Genomic DNA, 15,897 nt, shown 5'->3' on the forward strand with positions numbered 1-15,897 from the left:
CAACACCTCATTTGGCCGCCTTTCGTTCCAGTACTCTGCTGCCTGTGACTGGAACGAACTGCAAAAATCGCTGAAGTTGGAGACTTTTATCTCCCTCACCAACTTCAAACATCAGCTATCCGAGCAGCTAACCGATCGCTGCAGCTGTACATAGTCTATTGGTAAATAGCCCACCCATTTTCACCTACCTCATCCCCATACTGTTTTTATACTGTTTTTTATTTATTTACTTTTCTGCTCTTTTGCACACCAATATCTCTACCTGTACATGACCATCTGATCATTTATCACTCCAGTGTTAATCTGCAAAATTGTATTATTCGCCTACCTCCTCATGCCTGTTGCACACATTGTATATAGACTGCATTTTTTTCTACTGTGTTATTGACTTGTTAATTGTTTACTCCATGTGTAACTCTGTGTTGTCTGTTCACACTGCTATGCTTTATTTTGGCCAGGTCGCAGTTGCAAATGAGAACTTGTTCTCAACTAGCCTACCTGGTTAAATAAAGGTGAAAAAAAAAGAAAAAAAAATCAGTGTTACATTAAAGTTGGTTGTCATTGCTACATGACAGTAGGTTGTCGTAAGACAAGGCTGCATGAAGTGTGAACTGCAGTTTTCTTGGATCCACAAAAAAATGTGCTTTTGGGGAATGCGGGCATCGATCCCACTACCTATAGCATGCTAAGCAAACACAATACCAATTGATCAAATTCCCCAGCTGTTTGGAATTGCCACAAGGAGCAACCAAGAGTGTCCAGTCTTGTCAGGCTATGCTGTTGGTGGACTTGTTAGTTTGCGCTCCAGCACTTGCAGAGGCTCGGTGCATCTCAACAATTGTGCTCTGTAGCCAGCGGCCGGTTAGCTCAGTTGGTTAGATTGTGTGATACGCTGCTCTCTGAAAGTAAGTAATGTCTTCCTTTTTCATTTGACATTGTGACATCAGTGTTACATGAGAGTTTCTTGTCATTGTTACATGACAGTTTCTTGTCATTGTTTACATGACAGTAGGTTGTCATAAGACAAGGCTGCATGAAGTGTGAACTGGAGTTTTCTTGGATCCATAAAACACTGTGCTTTTGGAGAATGTGGGCATTGATCCCACTACCTCAAGCGTGCAAATCATTTGAGCTAATTCCCCAGCCGTTTGGAATTTCCACAAGAAGCAACCAAGAGGGTCCAGTCTTGTCAGGCTGTGCTGTTGGTGGACTTGTTTGTTGACGTGCCAGCACTTGCAGAGGCTTGGTGCATTTCAACAATTGAGGAAAATAGCACATGGCCGGTTAGCTCAGTTGGTTAGAGTGTGGTGCTAATAACCCCAAGGTCATGGGTTCGATCCCCATACTGACTATTATGTACATTTTGAGTGTCAAAATTATGAGTCACATGCATGTGTATTGTCAAGGGTGCCACAGAATCATGTTGAGTGAATTGCTGGAATAGCTCAGTTGGTGGCCAAGTGGTAAGGCATCGGTCTCGTAAATTGAAGACCATGGGTTCAAATCCCATCCGTATCTTTATAGAAAATGCTTTAAATTCCATGGAAATTTACATTAATTGGAGGACTTTGTAGAAAAATCATGTTGTATCATCATTTGAACACAACTATTATATTAAGGGGAAGTATCTCTACGATAGAGTCACTTGACATGTTTCCTGTCCTACAGTATTCCCCAACTTGTCTTTTGAGAGTATTCACTTGTTAAATGAGCTTTTGCACAACTCCCACTTTCCACAATGTTGACATTCTAAAAATGAAATAGATGCGCAAAGCCATCTGTTTTTGTTAACTGAAGCACATGGGTTCAATCCCTGTTCGATGTTTATGGTAGATAGCTGATATTATGGAAATGTACTTTCATCACAACAGTGTAAAGAAAAGGTAAATTGTCTTGATATGGCCACTACGAACTGTATGCTCTAGTCGGCTGGCCCTCGCTACATATTCGTCGCCAGAACCACTGGCTATTTTGTTATTGACTGTGCGCTTGTTTGTTCCATGTGTAACTCGTCGCCAGAACCACTGGCTCCAGGTCATCTGTAAATCTATGCTAGGTAAAGCTCCGCCTTATCAAAGCACTCACAGGCGGCCTAGTCCTTGCGCAGCAGTCCCTTCCAGCTGCAGTCAGAGCAGGAGATGCCCATCTGTAAATGGCCACCCAATCTACCTACCTCATCCCCATATTGTTTTTATTTACTTTCTGCACTTTTGCACACCAGTATTTCTACTTGCACATCATCATCTGCTCATCTATCACTCCAGTGTTCATTTGCTAAATTGTGATTCCTTCGGTACTATGGCTTATTTATTGCCTTTAAAAAAAAATCCCTTCTATTTTGTTACTGACTGTGCGCTAGTTTGTTCCACGTGTAACTCGTCGCCAGAACCACTGGTTCCAGGTCATCTGTAAGTCTATGCTAGGTAAAGCTCCGCCTTATCAAGGCAATCACAGGTGGCCTAGTCCTCTCGCAGCAGTCCCTTCCAGCTGCAGTCAGAGCAGGAGATGTTCACCCCTCTGCGTCCAGACTGCAAATGAATTGCACTGCTTTGCTTTACCTTGGCCAGATCGCAGTTGTGTATGAGAACTTGTTCTTAACTGGCCTACCTGCTACGATAAAGGAGAAATTTAAGAAAATAAGAAACAATTTTTTCTTTCCCAGAAAGGGGGTGTAGCTCAGTGGTAGAGCGCATGCTTTTCATGTATGAGGTCCTGGGTGCAATCCCCAGCTTCTCCATGTTTTTTTGCAAAGACCCAACTTCTACTTTCCAGAATGTTGAAATTCTAAGCAGGAAACAGAGATGTGCTAAATAATTTGGTCTTTTAATCTGAAGAACATGCGTTCAATCCCTGTTAGTACATTTATAGAACAGAAGTGGCATGGTTGCCAACTTTTATGGCATCATTTTCAAAAACTGAAGTTCATGTTTTCGATCCCTGTCCGTACCTGTTTTAAGAATTGCTGCTATCATTTCATTGTAGTTTCAATGGAGTGGTGTATATATAAAGTACAGTGTATTGATATTGCGTTTATCTGCAAATTAAATGGGATGGAAGCTCAGAGGGGAGTGCATGCTATATATGTATGAGGTCCTTTCTCCACTGAGTTTGTGTGCCAAATTCACATTTGCACAACTACTCCTTTCCAGAATGTTGATATATATATATATATATATATATATATATATATATATATATATATATATATATATATATATATATATATATATATATATATATATATATATATATATATATATATATATATATATATATATATATATATATATATATTGCCGTATAGAGTGGCATGGTGGCCAAGTCGTAAGGCGTCGGTCTCGTAAACCGAAGACCATGGGTTCAAATCCCATCCATGCCTTTATAGAAAAGGCTTCAAATTCCATGGAAATTTACATGAATTGGAGGACTTTGTAGAAAAATCATGTTGTATCAATATTTGAACACAGCTATTATATTAAGGGGAAGTATCTCTAGAGCCACTTTACATGTTTCCTGTCATACCTTAAGGGAAGATTTCGGCAGTACCTGTATGGTTAGTGAGAAAGTCCATATTGCAAATGTACGGTCCCTTACTAGACGTCCGAAATCTTTTGTAAAATTCGAGGACGGCGTCGGGCCGAGCGGAAGGGCCAGACCTACCAGGAAGTCATCAAATGAACTTTGTCGGACATTCGGTTTCCGTTTTACAAAAATAATAAGTTTTTGGTCATTTTTCCGATGTCCCGGAAATTCCCACAAGAGGGCATAAGCAATCATATTGCTATTGGACAAAACATCATGATTCCCGCTTGACCGTAGCTCGCTCGGTCTAAGCGCAGCGACCATTAGAAAATTAGGCCCAAAATGAAGCCTACCCCACAACGTCATTTGCTTTTGGGTGACAGTGAGAGAACCGTTAAGGTGAGAAGCACAATTCGACCTCAGGTACGTTCCTAAGGTCCTTCCGATCCGTGCAAGCCTAACGTTGACCGTGTGGCATTAACCCTTAATAGTTAAAAGAAGGTGTTTACTTCAAAGAGTTTGCATTGACTTCTCTCCCCATAGGAATACATTGCCTTTACCCCTAAATTCAACCTGAAGTTTATATGGGTTATGAATGCCGTATGAACCTGTCTTTGGTAACAGTCCATCAGGCCAGTATGAGGTCTACCTGTGTTGATTCTAAGCTTCCTGGACCAACCGGAAGTGGTTAAAATCACCCTAAAAGTGTTTTTCCATTACCTGCCTGCAGTTTGATAGACATAGTGCATTCAACCCTGTGTAAGGACTTAAAACTCAGGATTCTGTAAAAGCATAGCCCAGTGAGGATATGTGTTGACTTATAGCTATCTGTGCCAACCGGAAGTGCCTTAATTGGTGTCTCAGGGGCTGTTTCGAGGGGTTAAAAAAGTCAGATCTGTCCAAAACTTCATATGTGTGATTAGGCAACCCCCATGAACTGTAAATCAGTCATTTTTCCCATAAAATTTCAAAGGAAAACTAAATCACACAGACACACAACTTGGAAGGAGGGACGTATTGGGGTTTGTAGAGACAGACAGTGCCTCCAATAGTTAGCTTTGTTCGAGCTAAAAAAGAACCGTCAGACCTAGAGTTCCGAAACTTTAGAAACCTATTCTAGACCTCGGGTCAATAGTGCGTGGTGAGTTAGGTGGCTCTAGAAGGTTCTCGGACCGAGAAATAGCCTCGTACATTTGCAATGACTTCAATTCATTTTGACCATTACGAAAATGGCGACATTTAGAAAAGCCTCAGAGACACAAGACTAGGTGCATTGAAACCGGCTCGGCCCATAGAGACGGACCCCAACGTTTCGGTCCGATAGCTCATTCAAGGACCCCATAGCAAGGCATGGAAAAAAGTGGATTTTCAGCACCAATTAGGGTTTTACTCGGGCACCGAAGGACCTATCGATCCGAAACTTGGGATTCGGGGTCGCCTCACATAGTCCTCCACATAATGTCCGACCTGGACCCGCAGCTAGAACGTAACTATGTGTTTTACGTTTTTATTATGTTTTAAACTAAAGGCGCTGTGAATTATGGGCCTGCTCTGACATATATGATAGTTGGCTTCTAAATGAGTTGGAAAAAGTGGGTTTGGTGTCAATTGGTATCAGTTTGGTGTCAAAATGACATCTAATTGACTGATGGACACTGACTTGCTCGTTGACTTTTGTGCATTTGCAATATGTTTAAACGGAGAGGGACCATCACCAAATTGGCATTCTGAAATCAACCCTAACGAGCCATTGAGATGAACCAGAATCACTGCCCAGCCATCCCGAGTTCATCGGGCAAGTCAATTTCACATTCCTGCAGGATTTTTATAGCATGACAAATTCGTGATGGTACCTGCCCATTGAACCATATTGCAAATGCACAGTGACTTTGCAAAAGTGAGAAAACATAAACAAATGGACGTGATGAAATCAACACAATGAGTGATGGAAAGGTACAACTATCACTGCTCGGCCATCCTGTGTTCATCAGGCCAGTCAATTTTGCATTTTTGAGCATGTCAAATTTCATATGGTAAATGCACATTGAAACATATTGCAAATGCACGTGCACTTACAATATGATTCTATAGTGAAAAAACATCACCTAATGGACATGATGAAATCAACACAACGAGTGATGGAAATGTACAACTATCACTGCTCGGCCATCCTGTGTTCATCAGACCAGTCAATTTTGCATTTTTGAGCATGTCAAATTTCATATGGTAAATGCACATTGAAACATATTGCAAATGCACGTGCACTTACAATATGATTCTATAGTGAAAAAACATCACCTAATGTTCATGATGAAATCAACACAACGAGTGATGGAAATGTACAACTATCACTGCTCGGCCATCCTGTGTTCATCAGACCAGTCAATTTTGCATTTTTGAGCAAGGTCAAATTTCATATGGTAAATGCACATTGAAACATATTGCAAATGCACGTGCACTTACAATATGATTCTATAGTGAAAAAACATCACCTAACGGAGATGATGAAATCAACACAACGAGTGATGGAAATGTACAACTATCACTGCTCGGCCATCCTGTGTTCATCAGACCAGTCAATTTTGCATTTTTGAGCAAGGTCAAATTTCATATGGTAAATGCACATTGAAACATATTGCAAATGCACGTGCACTTACAATATGATACTATAGTGAAAAAACATCACCTAATGTTCATGATGAAATCAACACAACGAGTGATGGAAATGTACAACTATCACTGCTCGGCCATCCTGTGTTCATCAGACCAGTCAATTTTGCATTTTTGAGCAAGGTCAAATTTCATATGGTAAATGCACATTGAAACATATTGCAAATGCACGTGCACTTACAATATGATTCTATAGTGAAAAAACATCACCTAACGGAGATGATGAAATCAACACAACGAGTGATGGAAATGTACAACTATCACTGCTCGGCCATCCTGTGTTCATCAGACCAGTCAATTTTGCATTTTTGAGCAAGGTCAAATTTCATATGGTAAATGCACATTGAAACATATTGCAAATGCACGTGCACTTACAATATGATACTATAGTGAAAAAACATCACCTAATGGACATGATGAAATCAACACAACGAGTGATGGAAAGGAGCAACTATCACTGTCAGGCCATCCAGAGTTCATCTGGCCAGTCAATTTTGCATTTCTGCAGGATTTTTGAGCATGTCAAATTTCATATAGTAAATGTCCATTGAACCATATTGCAAATGCACGTGCACTTGCAATATGATTATATAGTGAAAAAACATCACAAAATGGACATGATGAAGTCAACACAACGAGTGATGGAAAGGAACAACTATCACTGCCCGGCCATCCCGAGTTCATCAAGGCCAGTCAATTTTGCATTTCTGCAGGATTTTTGAGCATGTCAAATTTCTTATGTCATTTGGCCCACAAAAAATTCCTTATGCACAATTTAAAAAATATATAAAAAAATATGATAATAAAATTGGACAAAAGTATATTCATACAGTTCTTACACATGTGTAATTGACAAAAAAATGAAAGAATTTCAAAAAACGGTCCAGAAAGCACTTTTTTAAGGGTGTGTGAAGTTTTTTACAAAATTTTGACATTTTTAACTTTTGACTTTCGACTTCCTATGAAATCATATTGAAATTGGACAAAACATATTCCTTATGCGCATGTAAAAAATAAAAAAATTATGATAATAAAATTGGACAAAAGTATATTCATACAGTTCTTACACATGTGTAATTGACAAAAAAATCGAAAGAATTTCGAAAAACGGCCCAGAAAGCACTTTTTTAAGGGGTGATAAGTTTTTGACAAAAAAATTCATTTTTTCAAAATTTTGCTTTTGGACGTTGACTTGGGTTACATTTCCAATATGAAAAACCCCGGTGGAGCGCATTCGCCCCCTGTTGAATTTTTAAAGTGTTAAAACTGGCAATTGCCATATGGCATTTGCAATACACTTTGCATGAATCACAATGATCATTTCATCTCAAATAGACAGCACAGCAAAAAATGGACATCCAGAGTGCATCAAACATGATTTAAGAGCTTGTTTATGGAAAAAAAACATTTTTCTTGATTTCAATGTTGCAACTTGCTGAAAACTGTCCACAATGGTAATTTCATCTCAAATAGACAGCACAGCAAAAATTGGACACCCAGAGTGCATCAAACATGATTTAGAGCTTGTTTATGGATTTTTTTTTCTGTATTTCAATGTTGTAACTTGCTGAAAACTGTCCACAATGTTAATTTCATCTGAAATAGACAGCACAGCAAAAATTGGATATCCAGAGTGCATCAAACATGATTTAGAGCTTGTTTATGGAAAAAAGTTTTTTCTGTATTTCAATGTTGCAACTTGCTGAAAACTGTCCACAATGATCATTTCATCTCAAATAGACAGCACAGCAAAAATTGGACATCCAGAGTGCATCAAACATGATTTAGAGCTTGTTTATGGAAAAAAAAACTTTTTCTGTATTTCAATGTTGCAACTTGCTGAAAACTGTCCACAATGTTAATTTCATCTCAAATAGACAGCACAGCAAAAATTGGACATCCAGAGTGCATCAAACATGATTTAGAGCTTGTTTATGGAAAAAAAAACATTTTTCTGTATTTCAATGTTGCAAGTTGCTGAAAACTGTCCACAATGGTAATTTCATCTCAAATAGACAGCACAGCAAAAATTGGACATCCAGAGTGCATCAAACATGATTTAGAGAGCTTGTTTATGGAAAAAATTTTTTTTCTGTATTTCAATGTTGCAACTTGCTGAAAACTGTCCACAATGTTAATTTCATCTCAAATAGACAGCACAGCAAAAATTGGACATCCAGAGTGCATCAAACATGATTTAGAGCTTGTTTATGGAAAAAAAGTTTTTTCTGTATTTCAATGTTGCAACATGCTGAAAACTGTCCACAATGATCATTTCATCTCAAATAGACAGCACAGCAAAAATTGGACATCCAGAGTGCATCAAACATGATTTAAGAGCTTGTTTATGGAAACAAAAAACATTTTTCTGTATTTCAATGTTGCAAGTTGCTGAAAACTGCCCACAATGTTAATTTCATCTCAAATAGACAGCACAGCAAAAATTGGACATCCAGAGTGCATCAAACATGATTTAGAGCTTGTTTATGGAAAAAAGTTTTTTTCTGTATTTCAATGTTGCAACTTGCTGAAAACTGTCCACAATGTTAATTTCATCTCAAATAGACAGCACAGCAAAAATTGGACATCCAGAGTGCATCAAACATGATTTAGAGCTTGTTTATGGAAAAAAACTTTTTCTGTATTTCAATGTTGCAACTTGCTGAAAACTGTCCACAATGTTAATTTCATCTCAAATAGACAGCACAGCAAAAATTGGACATCCAGAGTGCATCAAACATGATTTAGAGCTTGTTTATGGAAAAAAGTTTTTTCTGTATTTCAATGTTGCAACTTGCTGAAAACTGTCCACAATGATCATTTCATCTCAAATAGACAGCACAGCAAAAATTGGACATCCAGAGTGCATCAAACATGATTTAGAGCTTGTTTATGGAAAAAAGTTTTTCTGTATTTCAATGTTGCAACTTGCTGAAAACTGTCCACAATGTTAATTTCATCTCAAATAGACAGCACAGCAAAAATTGGACATCCAGAGTGCATCAAACATGATTTAGAGCTTGTTTATGGAAAAAAAGTTTTTTCTGTATTTCAATGTTGCAACTTGCTGAAAACTGTCCACAATGTTAATTTCATCTCAAATAGACAGCACAGCAAAAATTGGACATCCAGAGTGCATCAAACATGATTTAGAGCTTGTTTATGGAAAAAAAGTTTTTTCTGTATTTCAATGTTGCAACTTGCTGAAAACTGTCCACAATGTTAATTTCATCTCAAATAGACAGCACAGCAAAAATTGGACATCCAGAGTGCATCAAACATGATTTAGAGCTTGTTTATGGAAAAAAAATGTTTTTCTGTATTTCAATGTTGCAACTTGCTGAAAACTGTCCACAATGTTAATTTCATCTCAAATAGACAGCACAGCAAAAATTGGACATCCAGAGTGCATCAAACATGATTTAGAGCTTGTTTATGGAATTTTTTTTCTTTCTGTATTTCAATGTTGCAACTTGCTGAAAACTGTCCACAATGTTAATTTCATCTCAAATAGACAGCACAGCAAAAATTGGACATCCAGAGTGCATCAAACATGATTTAGAGCTTGTTTATGGAAAAAAGTTTTTCTGTATTTCAATGTTGCAACTTGCTGAAAACTGTCCACAATGTTAATTTCATCTCAAATAGACAGCACAGCAAAAATTGGACATCCAGAGTGCATCAAACATGATTTAGAGCTTGTTTATGGAAAAAAAGTTTTTCTGTATTTCAATGTTGCAACTTGCTGAAAACTGTCCACAATGATCATTTCATCTCAAATAGACAGCACAGCAAAAAAATTGGACATCCAGAGTGCATCAAACATGATTTAGAGCTTGTTTATGGAAAAAAAAACATTTTTCTGTATTTCAATGTTGCAACTTGCTGAAAACTGTCCACAATGTTAATTTCATCTCAAATAGACAGCACAGCAAAAATTGGACATCCAGAGTGCATCAAACATGATTTAGAGTTTGTTTATGGAAAAAAGTTTTTTCTGTATTTCAATGTTGCAACTTGCTGAAAACTGTCCACAATGTTAATTTCATCTCAAATAGACAGCACAGCAAAAATTGGACATCCAGAGTGCATCAAACATGATTTAGAGCTTGTTTATGGAAAAAAAGTTGTTCTGTATTTCAATGGTTGCAACTTGCTGAAAACTGTCCACAATGTTAATTTCATCTCAAATAGACAGCACAGCAAAAATTGGACATCCAGAGTGCATCAAACATGATTTAGAGCTTGTTTATGGAAAAAAAAATTTGTTCTGTATTTCAATGTTGCAACTTGCTGAAAACTGTCCACAATGTTAATTTCATCTCAAATAGACAGCACAGCAAAAATTGGACATCCAGAGTGCATCAAACATGATTTAGAGCTTGTTTATGGAAAAAAAAGTTTTTTCTGTATTTCAATGTTGCAACTTGCTGAAAACTGTCCACAATGTTAATTTCATCTCAAATAGACAGCACAGCAAAAATTGGACATCCAGAGTGCATCAAACATGATTTAGAGCTTGTTTATGGAAAAAAAGTTTTTTCTGTATTTCAATGTTGCAACTTGCTGAAAACTGTCCACAATGTTAATTTCATCTCAAATAGACAGCACAGCAAAAATTGGACATCCAGAGTGCATCAAACATGATTTAGAGCTTGTTTATGGAAAAAAAAGTTTTTTTCTGTATTTCAATGTTGCAACTTGCTGAAAACTGTCCACAATGTTAATTTCATCTCAAATAGACAGCACAGCAAAAATTGGACATCCAGAGTGCATCAAACATGATTTAGAGCTTGTTTATGGAAAAAAGTTTTTTCTGTATTTCAATGTTGCAACTTGCTGAAAACTGTCCACAATGATCATTTCATCTCAAATAGACAGCACAGCAAAAATTGGACATCCAGAGTGCATCAAACATGATTTAAGAGCTTGTTTATGGAAAAAAAAACATTTTTCTGTATTTCAATGTTGCAACTTGCTGAAAACTGTCCACAATGGTAATTTCATCTCAAATAGACAGCACAGCAAAAATTGGACATCCAGAGTGCATCAAACATGATTTAGAGCTTGTTTATGGAAAAAAGTTTTTTCTGTATTTCAATGTTGCAACTTGCTGCGAAAACTGTCCACAATGTTAATTTCATCTCAAATAGACAGCACAGCAAAAATTGGACATCCAGAGTGCATCAAACATGATTTAGAGCTTGTTTATGGAAAAAAAAGTTTTTTTCTGTATTTCAATGTTGCAACTTGCTGAAAACTGTCCACAATGTTAATTTCATCTCAAATAGACAGCACAGCAAAAATTGGACATCCAGAGTGCATCAAACATGATTTAGAGCTTGTTTATGGAAAAAAAGTTTTTTCTGTATTTCAATGTTGCAACTTGCTGAAAACTGTCCACAATGATCATTTCATCTCAAATAGACAGCACAGCAAAAATTGGACATCCAGAGTGCATCAAACATGATTTAAGAGCTTGTTTATGGAAAAAAAAAACATTTTTTCTGTATTTCAATGTTGCAACTTGCTGAAAACTGTCCACAATGTTAATTTCATCTCAAATAGACAGCACAGCAAAAATTGGACATCCAGAGTGCATCAAACATGATTTAGAGCTTGTTTATGGAAAAAAGTTTTTTTCTGTATTTCAATGTTGCAACTTGCTGAAAACTGTCCACAATGTTAATTTCATCTCAAATAGACAGCACAGCAAAAATTGGACATCCAGAGTGCATCAAACATGATTTAGAGCTTGTTTATGGAAAAAAACTTTTTTCTGTATTTCAATGTTGCAAGTTGCTGAAAACTGTCCACAATGTTAATTTCATCTCAAATAGACAGCACAGCAAAAATTGGACATCCAGAGTGCATCAAACATGATTTAGAGCTTGTTTATGGAAAAAAAAACTTTTTCTGTATTTCAATGTTGCAACTTGCTGAAAACTGTCCACAATGATAATTTCATCTCAAATAGACAGCACAGCCAAAATTGGACATCCAGAGTGCATCAAACATGAGTTAGAGCTTGTTTATGGAAAAAAAGTTTTTTTCTGTATTTCAATGTTGCAACTTGCTGAAAACTGTCCACAATGTTAATTTCATCTCAAATAGACAGCACAGCAAATTGGGACATCCAGAGTGCATCAAACATGATTTAGAGTTTGTTTATGGAAAAAAGTTTTTTCTGTATTTCAATGTTGCAACTTGCTGAAAACTGTCCACAATGTTAATTTCATCTCAAATAGACAGCACAGCAAAAATTGGACATCCAGAGTGCATCAAACATGATTTAGAGCTTGTTTATGGAAAAAAAGTTTTTTCTGTATTTCAATGTTGCAACTTGCTGAAAACTGTCCACAATGATCATTTCATCTCAAATAGACAGCACAGCAAAAATTGGACATCCAGAGTGCATCAAACATGATTTAGAGCTTGTTTATGGAACATTTTTTCTGTATTTCAATGTTGCAACTTGCTGAAAACTGTCCACAATGTTAATTTCATCTCAAATAGACAGCACAGCAAAAATTGGACATCCAGAGTGCATCAAACATGATTTAGAGCTTGTTTATGGAAAAAAATTTTTTTCTGTATTTCAATGTTGCAACTTGGTGAAACTGTCCACAATGTTAATTTCATCTCAAATAGACAGCACAGCAAAAATTGGACATCCAGAGTGCATCAAACATGATTTAGAGCTTGTTTATGGAAAAAAAGTTTTTTTTCTGTATTTCAATGTTGCAACTTGCTGAAAACTGTCCACAATGTTAATTTCATCTCAAATAGACAGCACAGCAAAAATTGGACATCCAGAGTGCATCAAACATGATTTAAGAGCTTGTTTATGGAAACAAAAAACATTTTTCTGTATTTCAATGTTGCAAGTTGCTGAAAACTGTCCACAATGGTAATTTCATCTCAAATAGACAGCACAGCAAAAATTGGACATCCAGAGTGCATCAAACATGATTTAGAGCTTGTTTATGGAAAAAAAGTTTTTCTGTATTTCAATGGTTGCAACTTGCTGAAAACTGTCCACAATGTTAATTTCATCTCAAATAGACAGCACAGCAAAAATTGGACATCCAGAGTGCATCAAACATGATTTAGAGCTTGTTTATGGAAAAAAACTTTTTCTGTATTTCAATGTTGCAACTTGCTGAAAACTGTCCACAATGTTAATTTCATCTCAAATAGACAGCACAGCAAAAATTGGACATCCAGAGTGCATCAAACATGATTTAGAGCTTGTTTATGGAAAAAAAGTTTTTTCTGTATTTCAATGTTGCAACTTGCTGAAAACTGTCCACAATGTTAATTTCATCTCAAATAGACAGCACAGCAAAAATTGGACATCCAGAGTGCATCAAACATGATTTAGAGCTTGTTTATGGAAAAAAGTTTTTTCTGTATTTCAATGTTGCAACTTGCTGAAAACTGTCCACAATGATCATTTCATCTCAAATAGACAGCACAGCAAAAATTGGACATCCAGAGTGCATCAAACATGATTTAGAGCTTGTTTATGGAAAAAAAAACATTTTTTCTGTATTTCAATGTTGCAACTTGCTGAAAACTGTCCACAATGTTAATTTCATCTCAAATAGACAGCACAGCAAAAAAATGGACATCCAGAGTGCATCAAACATGATTTAGAGCTTGTTTATGGAAAAAAAGTTTTTTCTGTATTTCAATGTTGCAACTTGCTGAAAACTGTCCACAATGTTAATTTCATCTCAAATAGACAGCACAGCAAAAATTGGACATCCAGAGTGCATCAAACATGATTTAGAGCTTGTTTATGGAAAAAAAGTTTTTCTGTATTTCAATGTTGCAACTTGCTGAAAACTGTCCACAATGTTAATTTCATCTCAAATAGACAGCACAGCAAAAATTGGACATCCAGAGTGCATCAAACATGATTTAGAGCTTGTTTATGGAAAAAAAAACATTTTTCTGTATTTCAATGTTGCAACTTGCTGAAAACTGTCCACAATGTTAATTTCATCTCAAATAGACAGCACAGCAAAAATTGGACATCCAGAGTGCATCAAACATGATTTAGAGCTTGTTTATGGAAATTTTTTTTCTGTATTTCAATGTTGCAACTTGCTGAAAACTGTCCACAATGTTAATTTCATCTCAAATAGACAGCACAGCAAAAATTGGACATATCCAGAGTGCATCAAACATGATTTAGAGCTTGTTTATGGAAAAAAAAGTTTTTTCTGTATTTCAATGTTGCAACTTGCTGAAAACTGTCCACAATGTTAATTTCATCTCAAATAGACAGCACAGCAAAAATTGGACATCCAGAGTGCATCAAACATGATTTAGAGCTTGTTTATGGAAAAAAAAAAGTTTTTCTGTATTTCAATGTTGCAACTTGCTGAAAACTGTCCACAATGATCATTTCATCTCAAATAGACAGCACAGCAAAAATTGGACATCCAGAGTGCATCAAACATGATTTAGAGCTTGTTTATGGAAAAAAAAGTTTTTTCTGTATTTCAATGTTGCAACTTGCTGAAAACTGTCCACAATGTTAATTTCATCTCAAATAGACAGCACAGCAAAAATTGGACATCCAGAGTGCATCAAACATGATTTAGAGCTTGTTTATGGAAAAACGTTTTTCTGTATTTCAATGTTGCAACTTGCTGAAAACTGTCCACAATGATCATTTCATCTCAAATAGACAGCACAGCAAAAATTGGACATCCAGAGTGCATCAAACATGATTTAGAGCTTGTTTATGGAAAAAAGTTTTTCTGTATTTCAATGTTGCAACTTGCTGAAAACTGTCCACAATGTTAATTTCATCTCAAATAGACAGCACAGCAAAAATTGGACATCCAGAGTGCATCAAACATGATTTAGAGCTTGTTTATGGAAAAAAAGTTTTTTCTGTTTCAATGTTGCAACTTGCTGAAAACTGTCCACAATGTTCATTTCATCTCAAATAGACAGCACAGCAAAAATTGGACATCAGAGTGCATCAAACATGATTTAGAGCTTGTTTATGGAAAAAACGTTTTTTCTGTATTTCAATGTTGCAACTTGCTGAAAACTGTCCACAATGATCATTTCATCTCAAATAGACAGCACAGCAAAAATTGGACATCCAGAGTGCATCAAACATGATTTAGAGCTTGTTTATGGAAAAAAGTTTTTCTGTATTTCAATGTTGCAACTTGCTGAAAACTGTCCACAATGTTCATTTCATCTCAAATAGACAGCACAGCAAAAATTGGACATCCAGAGTGCATCAAACATGATTTAGAGCTTGTTTATGGAAAAAACGTTTTTCTGTATTTCAATGTTGCAACTTGCTGAAAACTGTCCACAATTATCATTTCATCTCAAATAGACAGCACAGCAAAAATTGGACATCCAGAGTGCATCAAATGATTTAGAGCTTGTTTATGAAAAAAAGTTTTTTCTGTATTTCAATGTTGCAACTTGCTGAAAACTGTCCACAATGTTCATTTCATCTCAAATAGACAGCACGGCCAAAATTGGACACACAGAGTGCATCAAACATGATTTAGAGCTTGTTTATGGAAAAAAAATCATTTTTCTGTATTTCAATGTTGCAACTTGCTGAAAACTGTCCACAATGTTAATTTCATCTCAAATAGACAGCACAGCAAAAATTGGACATCCAGAGTGCATCAAACATGATTTAGAGCTTGTTTATGG

General features: G+C 36.4%; 2 non-coding genes across 2 annotated transcripts; both read left to right on the forward strand.

The window, feature by feature from the left end:
• The first annotated feature begins 1,278 nt into the window (after positions 1-1,278).
• Positions 1,279-1,352, forward strand: trnai-aau. The gene has a single exon. It is a non-coding gene; the product is annotated as a tRNA-Ile (tRNA).
• A 1,955-nt stretch (positions 1,353-3,307) lies between these two features.
• trnat-cgu lies at positions 3,308-3,379 on the forward strand. Its single transcript has one exon. It is a non-coding gene; the product is annotated as a tRNA-Thr (tRNA).
• Positions 3,380-15,897: the final 12,518 nt, after the last annotated feature.

Source organism: Oncorhynchus gorbuscha, linkage group LG03 (assembly GCF_021184085.1).
Source record: "Oncorhynchus gorbuscha isolate QuinsamMale2020 ecotype Even-year linkage group LG03, OgorEven_v1.0, whole genome shotgun sequence".
Lineage (NCBI taxonomy): Eukaryota > Metazoa > Chordata > Actinopteri > Salmoniformes > Salmonidae > Oncorhynchus > Oncorhynchus gorbuscha.